At 39.8% G+C, this 21479-nt stretch overlaps 1 protein-coding gene and 1 pseudogene across 4 annotated transcripts in view; both read left to right on the forward strand.

Moving 5' to 3' along the window:
- CAMKMT (calmodulin-lysine N-methyltransferase) overlaps positions 1-21479 on the forward strand; it is a 416779-nt gene that overhangs the window by 150268 nt on the left and 245032 nt on the right. The gene's annotated exons all lie outside the window — the stretch shown is intronic.
- On the forward strand, positions 1649-2086 carry LOC111550402 (annotated as a pseudogene). The gene has a single exon (XR_002734024.3). The product of XR_002734024.3 is annotated as a 60S ribosomal protein L34 pseudogene (transcript).

Below are 21479 nucleotides of genomic sequence, written 5' to 3' on the forward strand. Positions count from 1 at the left end.
GGTAGTGCCTACAAGAATATTCTTATCTTCAATATTATTTACCTGTTCATTTTGGAATTCATAAAATTTGTGCAATCTTTTTTTTTTTTTTAATTTGAATATGTGTGTCCTTATCAGAAAGGAATAGAAAAATTGAAGGCAGTTTGGAGCTGAATAGAAGTTATTAATGAGCTTAGCTTTGACTGAAATGACAGATTAATGGCTAAATTTTCTTCTATAGCAAGTCTGTTAGAACTTCTACCTTGCTTCAGTAAATTCTTTTTGTCATTACAAATTGGAGGCAAAGGCAAAGTAGGTTTAATTTCAATTTTGAAACTCAGACCTTAAATCTTTAGTGACCTTCACTCAGAACCAGGATTGGTTGTACTTCTTTGGAGCACTTATTAAAAAAAAATCTTATGGATAGTATGCGTCATGGAACACATCACATTTTCTCCTTTTTATTGACTGCAAAAAAGCACTGAACCAAATTTGTGGCCTACTTCTAATTGGTGTACTGTACCATGTAGTATGCCTTTTTTGTACTGACCTTGGTTTCATCTCATTTTTTCTTGTCTGTTTTCTATTTGCAGTGATCTCCTCATCATTTTAGAAATCCTGTTGTGATAATAGTAAAAGTAATAATTATTCACATTTATTTAGTTCTGTTTATAAGCACCCTACATGTTACATTAAGTTTAATGTTTAACATCCCTTTGTGATAGGTCCTGTCATTATCCCCATTTTACTGATGAAGTAGAGCAGTGCTACTCAAAGCACTAGACGGAGAAGAGTTAAGCAGCTTGTACCAGAATTAAATCAACTTACTGCTTCCTTCATCAAGAAAGTCATGCTGTGAAAAAATTGTCAGCGGAACTAAACAATGTGCTTAATGATCTGCATTCTGATGCAAGAAACTTACCTCAGCACAAACTGGCAACAAACAATTCATTGGCAGCCTAGACATCAAACTTTGAGTAGCACCGTTCCAGAACAGTGTTTCTCAAACTATCTGTAGTAAAAGACTTTTATGCATGTGTTTAAATGTTTAGCACTTATGGGCTGAGACTTTCATAAAATAAAAACGTAGTAGTAATGTGAAAAGTTTCTGAGTACTTTAATGTAATTACCTTGTCTTGAACGAGTAACAGTGACTTTAAGGACTGGCATAGGTAGACCCTGTTTTGAGTAGCACTGGTATAGAGTGAAGTAGTGTATCGATTGTGATTGATTCTAGATCCTAGGGAGAATCACAGTGTCTTATTCAGCATCAACACGAGAGTGGCCTAGTTTGCATAAATGTAAACCTATGGCCACATTGGTGGGGAATAGCAGAGCAAATATCTAGGTATTGATCCTGTGGCATTAGCACCTTAGGTTTATCTGGTTTGCATATAGCCAGTCACAGCAAGGGAGTGAGTAGGCCATATACTTATAGTATAGAACCAGTCACAGGAAGGGAGTCCCCTACTACAGTGCTTAAAAATTCTGAGCTTTCATGCACAATGAAAGCATGTTTCTTTCCTTCCCTCACACTCAAAGGTTGTGAACATCTTATAAGAGACCATTGTAGACATCCACCTAGAGGTTCCAGTACTGTGGCTGTTCACCTTATCCCAAAGGAATATGTATGTGTATATGTAAGACATGTAGTAAAATGAAAGTTTGGGGGGACGTTGTCATCAGGCACTCAGAATGGTCCAGCGTTTGACATACCGACGTAGGCTTTCCTACAATACAGCCTCTAACAAAACTAGGCTGTCCCGAACCCCTGGTAATAGAATTGTTTACCTTTATACCAAGAAGGTTGGGAAAGCACCAAAATCTGCATGTGGTGTGTGCCCAGGCAGACTTCGAGGGGTTCGTGCTGTAAGACCTAAAGTTCTTATGAGATTGTCCAAAACAAAGAAACATGTCAGCAGGGCCTATGGTGGTTCCATGTGTGCTAAATGTGTTCGTGACAGGATCAAGCATGCTTTCCTTATCGAGGAGCAGAAAATCGTTGTGAAAGTGTTGAAGGCACAAGCACAGAGTCAGAAAGCTAAATAAAAAAATGAAACTTTTTTGAGTAATAAAAATGAGAAGACTTGCTGTAAAAAAAAAAAAAGAAAGAAAGAAAGTTTGGCCTAAATAGATTGAATAACTTTCTATGGGATTTTTTTTTTTTTAGGTAAATAATCCTATGATATATATATAAGTAATCTGGATAGAATATCCTTCTCAGTTTCTATATTATTATGTTAAAGGCAGTGGAAAAAATATGATATAACTTGTATGTCTTAAATTGTATGTCCTGGCTGGGTGCAGTGGCTCACGCCTGTAATCCCAGCACTCCAGGAGGCCGAGGTGGGTGGATCACCTGAGGTCACGAGTTCCAGACCAGCTTGACCAATATGGTGAAACCCTGTCTCTACTAAAAATACAAAAATTTTCCGGATGTGGTGGCAGGCACTTGTAGTCCCAGCTACTCGGGAGGCTGAGACAGGAGAATTGCTTGAACCTGACAGGTGAAGGTTGCAGTGAGTCAAGATCATGCCACTATACTCCAGGCTGGATGACAGATCAAGACCCCATCTCAAAAGAAAAAAAAAATTGTGTGTCTCAAATTCCTGTAGCTTTATTGTGAGAACACTGAAGCACAGAAGGTGACAAGAGCTAATGAGGGACTGAGCCAGGGTTTCAGCTCAGCCAGGGTTTCAGCTCAGTGAACTGTCTCCAATAGCCTAATTATTTTTCTTTGTTTTTAACTTTTAGTTATTTTAGACTATTACCAAAAAAAAGGTTTTTTTTTGTTTTTGTTTTTTTGTCTTGTTTTGTTTTGAGTCAGGGTCTCTCTGTGTCATCCAGGCTAGAGTGCAGTTATCTTGGCTCATTGTAACCTCCGCCACCTGGATCAAGTGATCTTCCCACCTCAGCCTTCTAAGTAGCTGGGACTACAAGCACATGCCACCATGCCCGGCCAATTTTTTGTGTTTTTTGTAGAGACGGGGTTTCACCATGTTGCCCAGGCTGGTCTTGAACTCCTGAGCTCAAGCAATCTTCCCACCTCGGCCTCCCAAATAAAAGTTTTTTTTTTTTTTTTTTTTTTTGAGACGGAGTCTCGCTCTGTCACCCAGGCTGGAGTGTAGTGGCCGGATCCTGGCTCACTGCAAGCTCCGCCTCCTGGGTTCACGCCATTCTCCTGCCTTAGCCTCCCGAGTAGCTGGGACTACAGGCGCCCGCCACCTCGCCCGGCTAGTTTTTTGTATTTTTTAGTAGAGACGGGGTTTCACCATGTTAGCCAGAATGGTCTTGATCTCCTGACCTTGTGATCCGCCCGTCTCGGCCTCCCAAAGTGCTGGGATTACAGGCTTGAGCCACCGCGCCCGGCCACCAAATAAAAGTTTTAAGATAAGTATAATTCCTGCTGTGGTTTGAGTATGTCACCAGAATTAATGTGTTGGAAATAGGGTCCCTGGTATGGCAGTGTTGGGAGGTGGGGCCTTAAGGTGGTTAAGAGAGATTAAGGCTGCTCTTGCAGGACTTGGTTAATTCTCATGGGAGTGAGTGAGTTGTCGCTATTGTGGAATTGAATTAGTACCAAGAGAGCAAGTTGTTATAAAGTGAGGCTACCCTTTGTGTTTTGCCCACTTCCTTTTTGGCTTCTGTGCTATGTTACAACGTGGGACAAGACTTTCACCAGAAACCAACCAGATGGGGCCACCCAATCTTGGGCTTCCCAGTCTCCAGAACTGTGAATCAAAATAAATCTTTTTTCTTTATAAATTACCCAGGCTCAGGTATTCTGTTATAGCAATAGAAAATGGACTACGACAGTTCTCAAATACTTTTCCCTGGCTTCCCTGAATGTTAACATCTTACATTACCATATAATAATTATTGAAATCTCAAAATTGACATTGATACTGTTAACTGCTCTACAGAGCTTATTCAAATTTCACCAGAATTTTAGTTTTTCTATTAATATCCTTTTTCTGGTCCATGATCCAATCCAAGAGCACATACTGCATTTAGCTGTCATTTTATTTTAGTCTCTTTAAATCTGTGGTAATTCCTTAGTCTTTCTGTCTTTCATGGCCTTGATACTTTAAAGAGTACTAGTCAATTATTTTGTAGAATGTCTGTTAATTTGAGTTCATCTGATGTCTTCTCATGATTACATTGAGATTTTAAAGTTTCGACTAGAATAATACAGAAGTGATGTGCTCCTTCTCGGTGAATCATACTGGGGCTACATGATTCTAACATGACTCAATAACTGGTAATGTTCACCTTGATCACTTGGCTGAAGTGGTGGATCCTAGGATCCTCCATTACAACACTACTATTTTCCCCTTTCTAATTAATATTAATAAATATCTTGTTGGGAGATACTTTGAGACTATACAACTATCGCATTTCTCATTATACTTTCCCTTTCAGATTTTACATTCCACTGATTCTGTGGCCTACATTCTTTTTAAAAAACTTTATTTCAATACTTTTTGGGGTACAGGTGGTTTTTCATCATGTGGATAAGTTCTTTAGTGGTCATTTCTGAGATTTTAGTGTTCCCATCACCTGAACAGTATACACTGTATCCAGTATGTAGTCTTTTATCCCTCACCTCCCTCTCAACCTTCCTCCTCGAGTCCCCAAAGTCCATTCTATCACTTTTTTTTTTGTATTTTTTTTTGAGATGGAGTCTTACTCTGTTGCCCAGGCTGGAGTTTAGTGGCACGACTTCTACTCACTGCACGCTCCACCCCCTTCAAGTGATTCTCCTGCCTCAGCCCCCCAAGTAGCTGGGATTACAGGCATATGCCACCATGCTCAGCTAATTTTTGTATTTTTAGTGGAGGCGAGGTTTCACCATGTTGGCCAGGTTGGTCTTGAGCTCCTGACCTCAAGTGATCTGTCCGCCTTGGCCTTCCAAAGTGCTGGGATTACAGGCGTGAGCCACTGTGCCTGGCCCATTATATCAATCTTATGCCTTTTCGTCCCCATAGCTTAGCTCCCACTTTTAAGTGACAACATATGATATTTAGTTTTCCATTCCTGAGTTACTTCACTTAGAATAATGGCCTCTAGCTCCATCCAAGTTGCTTCAAAGGACATTATTTCACTCCTTTTTCTTTTTTTTTTTTTTGAGACGGAGTCTCACTCCGTCACGCAGGCTGGGGTGCAGTTTGGCACCATCTCGGCTCACTGCAACCTCCGCCTACTAGGTTCAAGCAATTCTTATGCCTCAGCCACTCGAGTAGCTGGGACTACAGGTGTGCACCAACACGCCTGGCTAATTTTTGTATTTTTATTAAAGACGGAGTATCACCATGTTAGCCAGGCTGGTCTCAAACTCCTGGTCTCAGGCAATCTGCCTGCCTCAGTCTCCCAAAGTGTTGGGATTAAAGATGTGAGCCACCATGCCCAACCTATTTCATTTCTTTTTATGGCTGACTAGTATTTCATGTCCTACATTCTTAATCATTACATTGTAGTTTTGTAAATTATCTGAAAGTAAAAAGGTACTTCAACTGAGGGCTGAGAGATCTGCCTCCTAAAACCATCTGGGGCTCTTGCTCCCTCCAGCTGTTTCCTCCTCCTGGACTGTTCTTCCCTCAGATTTTATCTTTTGGTTGGGTCCCTCACTTCAAGTGTTTACACCAATTTGACCTTGTTAGTGAGACCTCCTTGACCACCCTATTTAATAATACTGCAAACCAATCTGTCTAACCTGCTTACTCTCCCCACCCCCCATCTTCTAATGTTAGTGTACTTTGCGCTTACCTAGGCTGTCCCTCTTGTAGCTCCTTGTAATTTCAGACTTTAGAACAACAAGGTATGAATGAAAATGTTCTGAGAACTTTCTGTGCTTGTGGGTGGAGGAAGGAGTGCACAGTGAAATTGTTCTTCCTGTTGCATCTTCCTTACGTCAGCCATGGCACTTGTAGTCACTGCTGCTACCACTTCCCGAGGAACTCAGACTCCAGGCTGCCACTACCTTGCAGGACAATATTATCTGATGCTTGACCATGTCTATGTAATTTTGTACACAAGATGAAAAAGGGGCACAAAGTTACTAGTTCCTCTCCTTAGCCAACATTTTGACTTTGGACAAATAAGTTTACCTTTCTGTTTCTCATTTTCTTTATCAACTGAGGCTAATAAATAATAGGTTTGCTGTAGGGATGAAATAAGAAAACACATAAAGCACTTAGCATAGCACCTGGCGGGTTGTAAGCGTTCAATGAGTGGCAGCCATTATTATTATTATCTAGCTTTTATGGATGTATTTTACACATGGCACAAAATTGTACTTTCATTTATCTCATTTTGACAGTATACCTCTTCTTCTGACCTACGTGTACCTAAATTTAAAGAACAATTTTTCCTACCCTTTCATTATTGCTAGTCTTTCAAGAGTCTCCTACTTTTTTTACTTTCTCAATTCCTGTATGATGTTTCTAAACTACAATAAATTAAAGCTAGTACTTCTTCTCTATTGGAAGGCCAGCTGGTTGTTAAAGACAACATCAAAATATCTATACCTAAATCTGTATGAAATTTTGAAAGACATGATGTATTGTCAACTCACAATGGACTTCATTATACTTGCTTAAAATTAAATTTTTATTTGATTTATATTTTCAATGTTTTTTCCTTAAGATAAATGCAAACCGACTTCCGTTCTCAAAGCAAATAAAATAAATGTCAGTATTCCTAGGATCTCCTGAAGAGCTTGGAATGATATGATGTATGCTGTCCCCCATCTGTATGTATGAGGCCAGTTCAGGAAAACAAAAACAAAAAATCTGTGTAATTACATTTGGTGTTAATCTTATTCACCAGCAGTCATGCATTTTCATGGAATTAAAAAACATTCTAATGAGAGCTTTGGTAATAAAACATTCTGATGAGAGCTTTGCTAATTTGCTGTATGTGTTTATTTTCACATCTCTACTAGCTATTGATCGCAATTTCCAAGCCATGGAGAGGGAGAAATGCCCTCAGGCCGCTCTTCTGTGTGGCCTACTGCAGACAGCCAAATTACCCCACTGAAAGACCTTCCTGTATCCACCCCCACCCACCCAATACCTTATTCTTCACACAGAATTAGAGAATGGCCAAAGGAGAGGGGGACTGGAACATAGGAGTGTGACTAGTACATAGTAGTAACTCAATAACTGTTGTAGAATTAATGAATTAACAGATGAACAAATTATGTTTCCAGTACACTATGACTGCTAGTAAGGTCAGAGCTAAATTTGCTATTCCATTGCATCAACTAGGATAGTGTCTGATATACTTTATCTCTATTCCTAGTTGTTTTTAAATTTTTATTATCCTGTTTATGGATGCTTTAATATGATAAGCTCCTTCCCATGTTTGGACTATGAAACTTAAGAAAGATGTTTCAAGTTCTTGGTACCCAAGCAAGGAGAGCTCCTCTCAGGACCATAGGCCAGTTCCAAATGTGCCTTCTTTTAATCATAGCCCACAGAGCTTACTTCTCTTTCCCTTCTTGGGTAGGAGCACTGGAAAGGACATCTTCAATCACTATGGACGTTGACTTATTCTGACGTAGAGCAGTGTGCCATAAAATCTGGGCAGACATTTCCCCCAACTTCCAATAAAGAAGAGAAAAAATTACTAAGGAAATCCTGGCCAGGAACGGTGGCTCACACCTGTAATCACAGCACTTTGGAAGGCCAAGGTGGGGAGATTGCTTGAGCCCAGGAGTTCAAGACCAGCCTGGGCAACATGATGAAACCCCGTCTCTACAAAAAAAATGTAAAAATTAGCTGGGCATGGTAGTTTCAGCTACTTGGGAGGCTGAGGCGCGAGAATCACTTGGGCTTGGGAGGTGGAGTTTGCAATGAGTCGAGATTGCGCCACTGTACTCCAGCCTGGGTGGCAGAGCAAGATCCTGTCTCAAAAAAAAAAAAAAAAAAGAAGAAAGGAAATCCTTCAGTGCTTAGAGAATTCAGAAGGTGAATGGTTATATAGAGGCCAGCAGGAAAAGCATCATTAGAGGAGGTGAAGAATCTGAATTAATTGTCCAGGGCTAAGACCTATATCTAAGAAGGGGAAATGTGTTTAGGAGTAAGATAAAACTTAATGTTTATACCAGATAATGTAGGAAAAATACCTTCTGCCAGACCTTGGTGACTGACTAGATGCAGGGCCTGACAGAGAGGTGAGCCTATTGAATGAAGCATTTTTAGTATGGCATGATATAGGGAGCTCAGAGTGTCTCAAGTTTGCCCAAGCTTTTTGCTCTCAAAGAACTAACCAAGCCTAGTGCTTCTTTGCTTTGGGAGCAGGTGGACATTGGTTTACGGTGGCTAGTTTGTACTAGGCAGAAAGGCAAAAGAGGGAAGGCCACACGGATTGATCAAGGACGTCCAATTCCAAAACAAAGGATGCTGAGATGACAAGAAAGGCCAAGGAAGAACTATTGAGACTGTAAATGCCATGAGAGCAAGGACCTTTTCTGTCTTGTTCACTGCTCTGTTTCCAGCTCCTAGACTAGGGCCTGACACATGGTAGATAGAGTAAGTAGGTTTGAATGACTACATTAATAGGAGAAACTTTTGAAAGATAAAATGCAAGGTCAATTATATGCAACGGTTGTTGCTATAGCAATGATATTCATGCCTAGATTCTTCCCCATATCCTTCCTGAATATTTTAAGATAATTAAGTATGTATAAAAGGAATATGATGGATACTCATAAATCATAGGATATGGCTGCTATGACTTATGGGATGGGACAAATGACAACTTGGTATATTTACGAGCAAGGGAACTGCATAGCCTCTGAGAAGTTGGGTAATCCTGTGTAGACCACTTACTTATTTGTATCAGGCCAACAGGCAAATAAAGCTGACGTGATATACTTTTGTGTCTTAATCTCTATGTTTTAACTTTAAGGGATAGGAGAAGCCAGTGGCTAGGGAAATACAGAAGTTTTAGGATTAACATCATAATATTATCCACAAAGATTTTACCTAGAAGTAACTGGAGCCTCATTTGTGTTCTGAATTTCCATAAGGGAGGGTTTGATCTACTGCCGGATTAGTGCTGGCTTTGGTGTCTGAAAGCTTTTTGGGAGAGTGGCTCTGGTCACTAGTAGAGGCTTTTCAGTGAGACTGGGAGGAGTTAGGTAGAACTTTGGATTTGGCTGTAAAGGGACTTGTCAAACTTGGTCAAAATGCTTACAATCTGGCAAAGGTAGCTCTTCAGGCTCCGGTAAGGGTATCTGTAACCTCTGTGGAATATCCTAGAACAGATGGGACTAGGGGAGGTAAATGATCAATGGAATAGGCAATTCATTCACCTGTCAGTCACAGATATCTTACTTCTCGGGAAAATCTGAAATTGGAGGACTTACTCTGTTACATGAATCAAAGATATGACCTTGAAAAATGGGAGTAACCATGGCACCAATGAGTGAGTCAGTGATTTGGGAGGGGGAACTGGTTTGGGAAGAAGGATTATCATTTTGGTTTTAGAAATTCTGAGTTTAAAACTACAGCACATGTTGAAATTTGTAGTAGACAGCTGGGAAGAACTAATGGAAGTTTAGGTGAAAAGACAAGTTAGGGGTTGCTAGCTCTGTTTTCTTCTTTGTCCAACTCCTCTGAGAAAGCAGAAAGTAAAGATACCAGCTTTAGTCTGTGGCTACTTGGTTTTTAGTCCCTTTACCTGTTTGTAGTCTAAGACTGTCAAGACATTGCTGGGATACATGAACTGGGAGAGCACAAGCAGTGGCTTCTATTTATGAGAAAGAACAAGTCTAAAGAACGAGAGTCCCGGAGAAGCAAGTTTCTTTGCTATTTTTTTAATTTTATTTTTATTTTTTGAGAACTTCTCATTATTACCAAAGTTCTGTCAGGAAATATATACTAGAAGCCAAACAAAATTGTTTCATTGCTTATGGTGAAATGCACCAGGGGGGCTGATGGGCGAAAAAGAGCGCCTCATATGAAACATCAAATGTTCCAGTAATCCTGCTCCAAACCATGCCAGTTTACTTGAAATTTCTTTCACAGTTCTCGTTAGACTCATGCAGTAAATAAATTAAGTACCTTTCCCACTGCGAGTTTTTTAGAAACACTTAATGAAGTAAATGCCACAGTGTTAGGCCAGGGGGAAGCCATGCAGTTAAATTATTTTTAGCATGCATTTTCTAGTTTAATTTTTGTTGGTTTCTTTTGATCTGGGCTTGAGTCTTAGCTAGATAGTGTGATTCAGGGGACAGAGGACATGGATGAAGGGGAGGTTTGTCTTTACTGCCTAGTGAATATAACTAAAGGAAGCTTCCTTTTTTCTCCAAAGGTTAAAAAATTTTGTCCCTCTCTAAATATATTTAGGATTGCCTCTCTAAATATCAAAATAATTGTATTTGGGATAGCTATAAAGAGATATACTATTAACTCATTACCCTTGAATATTTAGAAAAGCTCTATATGTTTAATTTTAATTATATGATCTTTCAAGAAAAGTATTATTAAATACTATTTTTAAAATACTTAAAAACATAAGATTATTTTAAATATAGTTTAATCTTTCTAATTAAGGAAGCTTCTTGTGATTTTTTTTCTTTTTTTTGAGATGGAGTCTCGCCCTGTCGCCCAGGCTGGAGTACCATGGCACAATCTCAGCTCACTGCAACCCCCGCTTCCTGGGTTCGAGCGGTTCTCCTGCCTCAGCCTCCTGAGTAGCTGGGATTACAGGCATGTGCCATCATGTCCAGCTAATTTTTGTACTTTTGGTAGAGATGGGGTTTCACCATGTTGGTCAGGTTGGTTTCGAACTCCTGCCCTCAAATGATCAACCTGTCTCAGCCTCCCAAAGTGCTGGGATTACAGGCATGAGCCACCCTGTCTGGTCTTCTTGTGATTTTGAAGAGCTTGAATCATCATTTTGAGAATTAAATTATTATTATATTATAAATGTGCATGAGCGTTTGTTAATCAAGTTTCTGATTAATATTTCCTTTAAAAAAACCAGGAACTATCATCACATTCTTTTGAAAACTAAAAGCATTTGTTAAAGTGACCAAAAATAATTGTTTCAAAAAATTTTTTTTGAATGAAGACAATGCAAAAATGTGTCAGAGAGGATACACTGTGTCTGGAAACAATCTGTGTCTAAAAAGAAGTCTTCAATTTTGATTAATATGTTTTATGAGCAACTTAAGAATTAATGCAATATGTTGGATAAAATACAAGAATAATTTTTCATTGCTAAATTGTTCAGCAGACTCTTGTAATTTTCAAGGGGTGTGCTATTGTAAGTATGGGATTTTATTCTGAAGGAACAGAAACCGAAGTCAAAAAGATGGTTTTCTTTTTGCACAGAACTCTCTAATACCTCTGTCACTATCTCAACAGGGAGTGGTGCTTCTTATTTTAACCTGAAGCCTATAGTGAGGACTGTCCAGCCTTTTTGCAATCTCCAAGTAATCAGAAAGTATTGAAAGGTGTAATGGGAACAAAGTGGAAAGCGGCAGTATCCTCAAGTTACAGGCCAAATTGGTAACCCTAAGAGAAAGATTTTGACAGCCATAAATATTTCATCTCTCAAGGCCCTGATGCTACTGTGTGAGAACAATTTAGTTAGAAAGATCATCAACAATTAGGTGACATCTCTATCACACCTATTACCGAGTTGAAATTTCACTGACATGAATAATAAGGGGTCTTGTTTGACATTTAGCAGTTTAATTAATTTGTTTCCTAAAGTGAATGATGTTTTACACTGTGATTTTTCAATACGCCGTCTCCATACACTTGAATTTTTTTATTTTGCTTTTCTTGGAGAAACCAGTTAGTTTTCCTTTTCACTTAACAAATTACCTACCCATCTTGGCTCTGGTGCCAGCCAGTGTTTTGTGGGGCTTAGGGGGTAGGGATAGTGTGGGGAAATTGAGGAAATGCTACAGATCTTCCTCTACTACTCAATTTTGGAGGAGAGATAATGTAGGAGTATAGAAAAGGAAAACAAAAACACTTTTTTTTTCAAGAACATTTTGTACTTTTTGGCATTATTGTTAGCCAAAAATGCAAGTCTTGTCTCTCTGGTCGTTCTAGTCATGGAGAATCATCAAGGAAGGAGCCATTATGGGTGGTCATTGCCTGCCATGTGGCACAACTATTTGCGTTATTCTTTATATATTACTGACTTTATTGGTTTCTGTACACCTTCAAGATATGTTGTACATTAATGTGATTTCTGCAATATTATTTTTGAAAATAAAACACATAACGTTTGCTAAAGGTCACTTCTAAAACAGCTGCTGTGAAAGTAGGAGGAATAATCCAATGTGACAATAGAAAGCATGAATCTACTGTGTATTCTTACAGATAAAAACAGACTTTTGAAAAATTAGTCAACTCAATTGTTTACTCTAATTACCTCTAGAAAAACCCCCAAATCCCTACCTTAAGCTGCTTCCCTTTGCAGAGTTTTCTAAAAACCGAAGATGTGTGGAAAAGCCACTTCTCTCCCACTCCAACCTGTAGGTCATGAAGGTAAATGATATTCTGTATTCTCCAGAGTACAAGTGTCCTTAACTACCTGATGATGATGTGTATTTCTGATGGATGGGGCTTAGCTAGGTAGACGTACCCAGATGAAATCAAGTGAGTGCATATTCGTGACACATGTGAGTGGGAAGAATGTCTTAGAACATGTCATGCTGAAGAGACAATGCTGAAGTGTTGAAGGTTGAATATTAAAAGGGGAAGATAGGCTCCAGCTTTTGGAGGAAAGGTAGTCCAGTATATACCTCCCATATGATACTTCTTTCCGTGTTGTCTATTCTTATTTTATAACGATGTCTAAAAAATAAACAGGTACCACTACTTTACTAACCTGTTTTTGGGCCAAATATAATGAAAGTGATACGGAACTGATTTTTAACTATTGAACCAATAGGATAGATGAACTCTTAAAGCTATTACAAAGCACCGTGAGATGCTTCAGCATGATAGAGTGCTAGCAAAGTTGAAATTGCTGCTATTGTGTATCTCAGACTTGTTAAAGCTGTTCCAGACTCATGGTGAAATAGATTGCTTCCTTCTACTGGTGGAAATTGAACTTTTTCCCTCTATACATGTGTTAGTAAACAAACAGTGACATAAACTTTTCCATTGGAACATATTTTGAAGCAGAGATATGTGTTTGTAGAGAGCATTATATGTATCACTTAAATGTTTTTTTTTTTTTTCCAAAACAGGTTTCCAGGTCATAATTTTGAACCTGTATAATTTTCATTATGATTTTCCCCTCTGAACTGAAAGACCATGCAATAAGTGAAAATATTTTATGTTTATTTTTATTAAGTACCTCTCCCTCTCTGCCTTAGTACAAGGTGTAGCAAAGGAAGGATTAGGATAATTTCATAAAGATAATTAAACATAAGCCTTGAGTGACTTCTTTCTATCACAAAGACTTCAGAAAGGAAAGAGTTGAATCAGCATGGTATGTTTAAAAACGAAACAAAACAAAAAAGTGTGACATAGGACACCGGAGATGTACATTACTAAAAAGTTTTACTATGTGCCAGGCACTGTGCTTCAAACTCAACATGCATGATTTCATTTGGTCCCAACAACCCAGTGAGACAGTTGTATTATCTTAATTTTGTACATGGTGGTATGATCATAGCTGAGAACTCCTAGGCTCAGGTGATCCTTCTGCCTCAGCCTCCTGAGTAGCTCAGACAACAGGTGCACAGCATCATTCCCAGCTAGTTTTTACATTTTAGTTGAGATGGGGTCTCGCTATGTTGCCCAGACTATGTTTCCCAGTTCTAGACTAGTCTAGAACTACTACTCTCAAGGGAGATCCTCTTATCTCAGCCTCCCGATCCACCTGTCGTGGCCTCGCAAGTTGCTAGGATTACAGGAGTGAGCCACTGCATCCAGCCCTCAAAGCATTTTAAATTACTATGTAATGCTTCTACTCATCAACCCTCTGTCATTAACTGGTTATATCATCATGAGTGAATTACTTAGGCTTTGAGAGAAGTAATTTCTTTCCCTATTAAGTGATGGTCATTGTACCTTCTCCTCTTATTTCAAATGCAACATGATACAACGGAAAAAGCAATGGATTTAGAGTCAGAGAATATGAATTCAAAGACTGACTCTATTAGTTATTAGTTGTATTATCCTGAATTATGCACCTAATCTCTCCGATGTGGTTTGGCTTTGTGTCCCTACCCAAATCTTCACCTTGAATTGTAATCCCCATAATCCCCAGTGTCAAGGTAGGGACAGGTGGAGGTAATTGGATCATGGGGGCAGTTCCCCCATGCTATTCTCGTGATAGTGAGTGCGTCTCATGAGATCTGATGGGTTTATAGGTGTCTGGCATTTCCCTTGCTTGCATTCTTTCTTTCTCCTGCCACCCTGTGAAGAGGTGGCTTCTGCCATGACTGTAAGTTTCCTGAGGCTTCCCCAGCCATGTGGAACTGTGAGTCAGTTAAACCTCTTTTCTTTATAAATTACCCAGTCTTGGGCATTTCTTCATAGCAGAGTGAGAACAGACTAATACACTCTGTAAACTTGGTATCTTCAGCATGTACCATGGGAATAATATCAGCACAACCTACCTCCACAAGGTTGAGACTGAAGTTGAAAGTGACATAATGTAGGTGAATATGGCTTGTGGTAAATGGTATGGATGTACATTTATTAGATGCTCTGCTCCAGGTAATACTGTTTTTAACAGCATTTTACACTTTATCTCTTTTATTTTGAATGACTTTATACTGTAGGCACTATTATCCCAATTTTTTTTTTTTTTTTAGTAGACGGAATCTTGCTCTGTTGCCAGGCTGGAGTGTAGTGGCACGATCTCAGCTCACTGCAACCTCTACCTCCTGGGTTCAAGTGATTCCAGTGCCTCAGCCTCCTGAGTAGCTGGAGACTACAGGTGTGCACCACCACACCTGGCCAATGGTTTGTATTTTTTAGTAGAGATGGGGTTTCACCATGTTGACCAGGATGGTCTCAATCTCCTGACCTCGTGATCTGCCTGCCTCGGCCTCCCAAAGTGCTGGGATTACAGGCCTGAGCCATCACGCCCAGTCTAGTATCCCAATTTTATAGTTGAGAACACTGAGACATAACGAGGTTAGGCAACTTGCCTAGAATTATGTAGTTAGTAAGTGGCAGAGCCACTCAGTTTGAATGTAGTAATCTCCCTCCAGAGCCCTTGCTCTCAGCCTTCCATAAAGATAGGTTATAATGTCAGCTACTGGGCTGACTGAGATGGGAGTGTCCCTTGAACTCAGGAATTTGAGGCTGCAGAGAGCTATGGTTGTACCATTGCTCTCCAGCCTGGGCAATACAGCAAGATTCTGTCTCTAAAAATAAAAATAAGATAGAATTGTGGTAAAATACGTGTAACATAAAATTCACCAATGTAACCATTTTAAAGTGTACAGTTCAGTAGTATTAAATACATTCACAGTTAGTCAACCTCTCTTTTCTTTTTCTTTTTCTTTTTTTTTTTTGTTGGAGTCTCACTCTGTCACCAGGCTGGAGTGCAGTGGCATGATCTTGGCTCACTGCAACCTCCACCTCCCAGGTTCAAGCAGTTCTCCTTTCTCAGCCTCCCAAGTAGCTGGGAGTACAGGTGCATGCCACCATGCCCAGCTAAGTTTTTGTATTTTTTTAGTAGAGACGGGGTTTCACTGTATTAGCCAGATGGTCTCGATCTCCTGCCCTCATGATCTGCCTGCCTTGGCCTCCCAAAGTGCTGGGATTACAGGAATAAGCCACCAAGCCCGGCCCTTCTTTTTATTTTATATTCTATCTGTCCCTTTCTGTCTAAACTGATACAATTCCTTTAAAAATTTTGTAGGTTTACTGTGTATGTTACAATCTATTACATTCGACAAAAACCACACTCACTAATATGCCCTTCTCTCTCTTGGGCTCCCTGTAAGGCTGCTGTGGGGCAATCCCCTTAAGATACTTAGAAACCCTATTGTTATCACAGGAGGTCTTCTACACAGGGCCTTAAGATCTTCAGAAGTTCTTTTGTCTGTCTGAAAGGGTTTATAATGCATTACCTTAAATCATTCTGCGGTCATTAAGGTTTTTTTTTTTTTTTTTTTTTTTTTTTTTGAGACGGAGTCTCGCTCTGTCGCCCAGGCTGGAGTACAGTGGCCGGATCTCAGCTCACTGCAAGCTCTGCCTCCTGGGTTCACGCCATTCTCCTGCCTCAGCCTCCCGAGTAGCTGGGACTATAGGCGCCGCCACCTCACCCGGCTAGTTTTTTTTTGTATTTTTTTAGTAGAGACGGGGTTTCACCATGCTAGCCAGGGTGGTCTCGATCTCCTGACCTCGTGATCTGCCCACCTCGGCCTCTCAAAGTGCTGGGATTACAGGCTTGAGCCACCGCGCCCGGCCCATTGAGGGTTTTACAGCCACACTCTGAGATGCTTTCTTGATAGGACCTGGGATTTTATTTTTGCCTTGAAGGCATTTCTTAATTTGAGAAGTATTTCCTGTCTGAAGAGTCTGGGAATGAGAAACAAATTTAGTTTTTTAACACAGCAAGTCCTGGATCCTTTATATTACCTCTAAATTTTGTTTAAAATGGAATAGTTCATTCTTCAGTTCATCTTTCTCCTCTGACATTTTATTATGGGCAGCAAGAATAAGCCAGGTAGCACTTCCAGTGTTCCACCTGCAGAATTCCTTAGCTAGATCACAAATTTATTAAGTACATTTACTTTTCTCGTACTACCGCAGGCCACAGTACTACCAAATTTCAAGCTGTCACACAAGGATCTTCTTTCTCCTAAGTTCCAGTAACATCTTTGTTACATTTTTTATTTATGCCTCAGTGTTAGCGTCTAGAGTACTGTTCCAAAACTAATGCCATGTGTTTTAGATTTTGTTCGAACAGCACCAAACTTTTAGTAATGAAGTTTGTTCTGGTTAGCTTCACTGCATTAAAAAAATAAAAGCCTACCAATATTAATTGTGTAAAGTCACAACTTTTTTTTTTTTTTTTTTTTTTTTTTGAGAACGGAGTCTCGCTCTGTCGCCCAAGGTATAGTGCAATGGCACAATCTCGGCTCACTGCAATCTCCACCTCCCGGATTCAAGCAATTCTCCTGACTCAGCCTCCTGAGTAGCTGGGATTACAGGTGCCTGCCACCACACTCAGCTAACTGTTTGCATTTTTTGTAGAAAACGGGTTTCACCATGTTGGCCAGGCTAGTCTTGAACTCCTGACCTCAGGTGATCTGCCCGCCTCGGCCTCCCAAAGTGCTGGGATTACAGTCATGAGCCATGGCACCTGGCCAAGGGGACCCACTTCTAAGATGATTTCTTTGCTCACATGTCTGGTAACTGAACTAGGATGACCTAAAGGTTTAATTGGGACTATAGACTAGAGCACCTATATATGACCTCTCTGGGGCTTGGACTTCTTGCGTGATTGTGCTGGGTTCAGAGAGGAGCCTCTGGAGAGCAAACTTTTTTTTTTTTTTTTGAGATGGAGTCTCTCTCTGTTACCCAGGCTGGAGTGCAGTGGCGTGATCTCAGCTCACTGCAACCTTAGCCTCCCAGGTTCAAGTGATTCTCCTGCCTCAGCCTCTCAAGTAGCTGGAATTACAGGCATGCACCACTACGCCTGGCTAATTTTGTATTTTTAGTAGAGATGAGGTTTCATCATGTTGGCCAGGCTAGTCTCAAACTCCTGACCTCAGGTGATCTGCCCACCACGGCCTCCTAAAATGCTAGGATTGCAGGCGTAAGCCACTGCACTCAGCCCAGAGAGCAAGCATTCTAAGAAGATCAAGTACAAGTTGTATAACCTTTTCCGACCTAGCCTCAGAAGTCACAGAGCATTACTTCCACTGAACTCTATTGGTCAAAGCAGTCACAAGTCTGCCTAGATTCAAGGGATGGGAACATAGAATATAAAAAAATTAGGGGCTCATGTTTTAAAACCACTACAGGAGTGGTAAAATTCAAGGATAATATAGCCCATCTTCGTAGCCAGTAACATTACTCCCCAGTCCCCCCATCCCATAACCAGGAGTTGCTTTTTCCAGGACTAACCTTGGATACTTGGAGATATTATTTTATTAAGAATGGGAACATTTCTACCCAAATGTGCATTATTATTATTGTTTTCCATTTTGCTAATGGTCTTCTCCTTTTTATTTTTTTCTCTTCTTCCTCTTTCTTCTCTTTTCCTTCTCCTCCTCCTTTCTTTTTTTTCTTCCTCCTTGTTTCCTCTGCCATTCTTCCTCCTTCCCCTTCCCTCATCTTCATCATCAAGCAGGGTACACTGGACATCCCTTAGCATCTGTTTTCATTTCGGCTGTGGTTAGCTTTAAAGACAATCTGAAATCTATAACGTACCTCAAGCTGAAAAATTTGATAAGAGGACAAGATTACAGTAGAGAAAATAAATAGAATAAAAAGCTAGAATGAATGTTGGAGAGTATTTTCATTCTATAAGTGCACTGTATCAGTAAGGAGTAAAGTTGAAGGAAATTATTATAAAACAATATATAGTCTGCTGTTTTAACTTCCAGGGAGATAAAGTATGAGAAGCTATTTGGACTCCCCAGTTTCCCAAGGGTAGCCAGTACACAATATTTCTGGTACAAATGAGAGAAGGAAACTGCTAACTTCACACAGATGCTCTTTCTCTATCAGTAGAGATCATTTAAAATGTAAATAGAATTGAGGGAAGTGTATTGGCCAGAAGAATCTGTGAGTGTTCTATAAGTATAGAAAAATATAAATTTATACTACACCTTCCTTGAGCTCCTAATGGAGTCAGTTGTCAGCCATGCATGCTAATGGAGGATTATAGTGGCATGGATACTAAAAAAAAAAAAAAAAAAAAAAAAAAAACCTTTGTTTTAGACTATATGAGGGTTATGCTTTGCTTGCTTTACATTATTGAAGCCCATGTCAATTTATAGTGTAAAGAGTAAACTAGGATCTGTCTATATAGCAAGTAAGTAATCAGTCATCATCTTAATATTTAAAACTTTAAACTGATAGTACAATTAGTGGATTTGCTCACAGAAATCCACAATAACTTATTAAATAGTTAATTAACATTATTTATTTGTTTTTGAGACAAGATCTTTCTCTGTCACCTAGACTGGAGTGCAGTGGTGCAATCATGGCTCACTGCAGCCTTGAACTTCTGGACTCAAGAAACTAGGACCACAGGTGCACACTATCATGTCTAATTTTTAGAACAGTTTTTTGTTTTTTTGTTTTTTTGTTTTTGGTAGAGGTGGGGGTCTCCCTAAGATGCCAAGGTTAAAAATCCACAATAGGCCGGGCGCGGTGGCTCATGCCTGTAATCCCAGCACTTTGGGAGGCTGAGGTGAATGGATCACTTAAGGTCAGGAGTTCAAGACCAGGCTGGCCAATATGGTGAAACCCTATCTTTACTATAAATACAAAAAACTACTTGGGCATGGTTGTACATACCTCTAATCCCATCTACTTGGGAGGCTGAGGCAGGAGAATCACTGAAACCCAGGAGGCAGAGGTTGCAGTGAGCAAAGATCATACCACTGTACTCCAGCCTGGGTGACAGAGTGAGACTCCATCTCAAAAAAAAAAAGAAAGAAAGAAAGAAAGAAAGAAAAACTACTCTACAATAATTTAAAATGTTAATGCAAATGTATTGTCTTGAGATTTTTCTGCCATCTACTCTCATTAACCTCCATTATGTCCTACTGTAACACTTTTAAGATATTACTGTAATTATTTACATCGCCTACTTTCCATGTTATACCGGAAGCTCCTTGGGGGCATTAGGTCTAACTTGTTTATCTCTGTATCATCAGCACTTGTACATGTTTGGTGAATAAATGAACTAGACATCTAGACTTGAGAATTCTGTCCTTTTCCTAATCATTACCACTCCATGGTGCTGAAGGATTTCTTAGTTTTGCAGTTAGCTATGCCTTACTTTATGCTCCAGAAATACTTTTTATATCCCTCTGTTAGCCTTTATCTCATTCTGTTGGAATTATTTGCGTATTTACCTGTATGTCACAGTAACTGGGACTCCTGATGGGCAAAGGCCATGTCCTGTTCCTCATTAATCCACCAAGCCTTGGTATACTACTTGGAATCCAGCAAATGTTTTTGTAATGGTTAAATCATTGAATGATTTTTTTTTCTGCCTGCCTTCTATACAATAGAGATTATGCCTCTATACAATAGATATATTAAGATCTTTTCTTTTTACTTTGAGCAGTTTAAGAGCCTCTCCGTAAGTACAAAGTTCATAAACAACCAATTTTGCTTGTTAATCATCCCTTTGTATTATTTTCATTAAATATTCATTTAAAGCCTTTTATTTTATATAAAGGTAAGTGAGATTAAGATAGCACACATAGGGCCGGGCGCGGTGGCTCAAGCCTGTAATCCCAGCACTTTGGGAGGCCGAGACGGGCGGATCACGAGGTCAGGAGATCGAGACCATCCTGGCTAACACGGTGAAACCCCGTCTCTACTAAAAATACAAAAACTAGCTGGGCGAGGTGGCGGACGCCTGTAGTCTCAGCTACTCGGGAGGCTGAGGCAGGAGAATGGCGTAAACCCGGGAGGCGGAGCTTGCAGTGAGCTGAGATCCGGCCACTGCACTCCAGTCCGGGCGACAGAGCAAGACTCCGCCTCAAAAAAAAAAAAAAAAAAAAAAAAGATAGCACACATTAGTAGTTATAGTAGTAGTAATACTGGAAATTTTTCAGGCATTTATATAAATGTTATAGGTTAGATGACACACAATATATAGTAAATTAGATTATTATTTTAGAACTGTTCATGTTTAGCTTGTTGATGACTGAAATACAACAGTAATTATTATAAAATTGTCCTAAAAATACTAAAGAGATATTCTTTTTTCTTTTTTTTGGTGATGGAGTCTTGCTCTGATGCCCAGGCTGGAGTGCAGTGGCGTGATCTCGGCTCACTGCAAACTCTGCCTCCTGGGTTCAAGCAATTCTCCTGCCTCGGCCTCCTGAGTAGCTGGGACTACAGGTGCATGCCACCATACTCAGATAATTTTTTGTATTTTTAGTAGAGACAGGGTTTCACCATGTTAGCCAGGATGGTCTCGATCTCTTGACCTCATGATCTGCCCACCTCGGCCTCCCAAAGTGCTGGGATTACAGGTGTGAGCCACCGTGCTGTGCTGAGATATTCTTTTCTTTTGAAAATATTACTATACATTTTCACAGAATAAATTTTAATGATTTCTAGTTTTTGAGTATAAGTTGGTTTATACCATCATATATCATGCAGTTCTTATCATCATCTTATTAGGTGGGAAGTAGTGTACTTATTTTATAGAGGAGAAACTGAGGCTGGAAGAAAATTCATTTGTCTGAGGTCAACAGCTAATAAGTAGCTGAGCTAAGATTCAAATCTGGATCTTTCAGACCCGAAAGCCTCTTAAGCAATATGCCTCTTTCCCAAGATTTCTTAAGCAATATGCCT

This window comes from Piliocolobus tephrosceles, chromosome 15 (genome assembly GCF_002776525.5).
Source record: "Piliocolobus tephrosceles isolate RC106 chromosome 15, ASM277652v3, whole genome shotgun sequence".
Lineage (NCBI taxonomy): Eukaryota > Metazoa > Chordata > Mammalia > Primates > Cercopithecidae > Piliocolobus > Piliocolobus tephrosceles.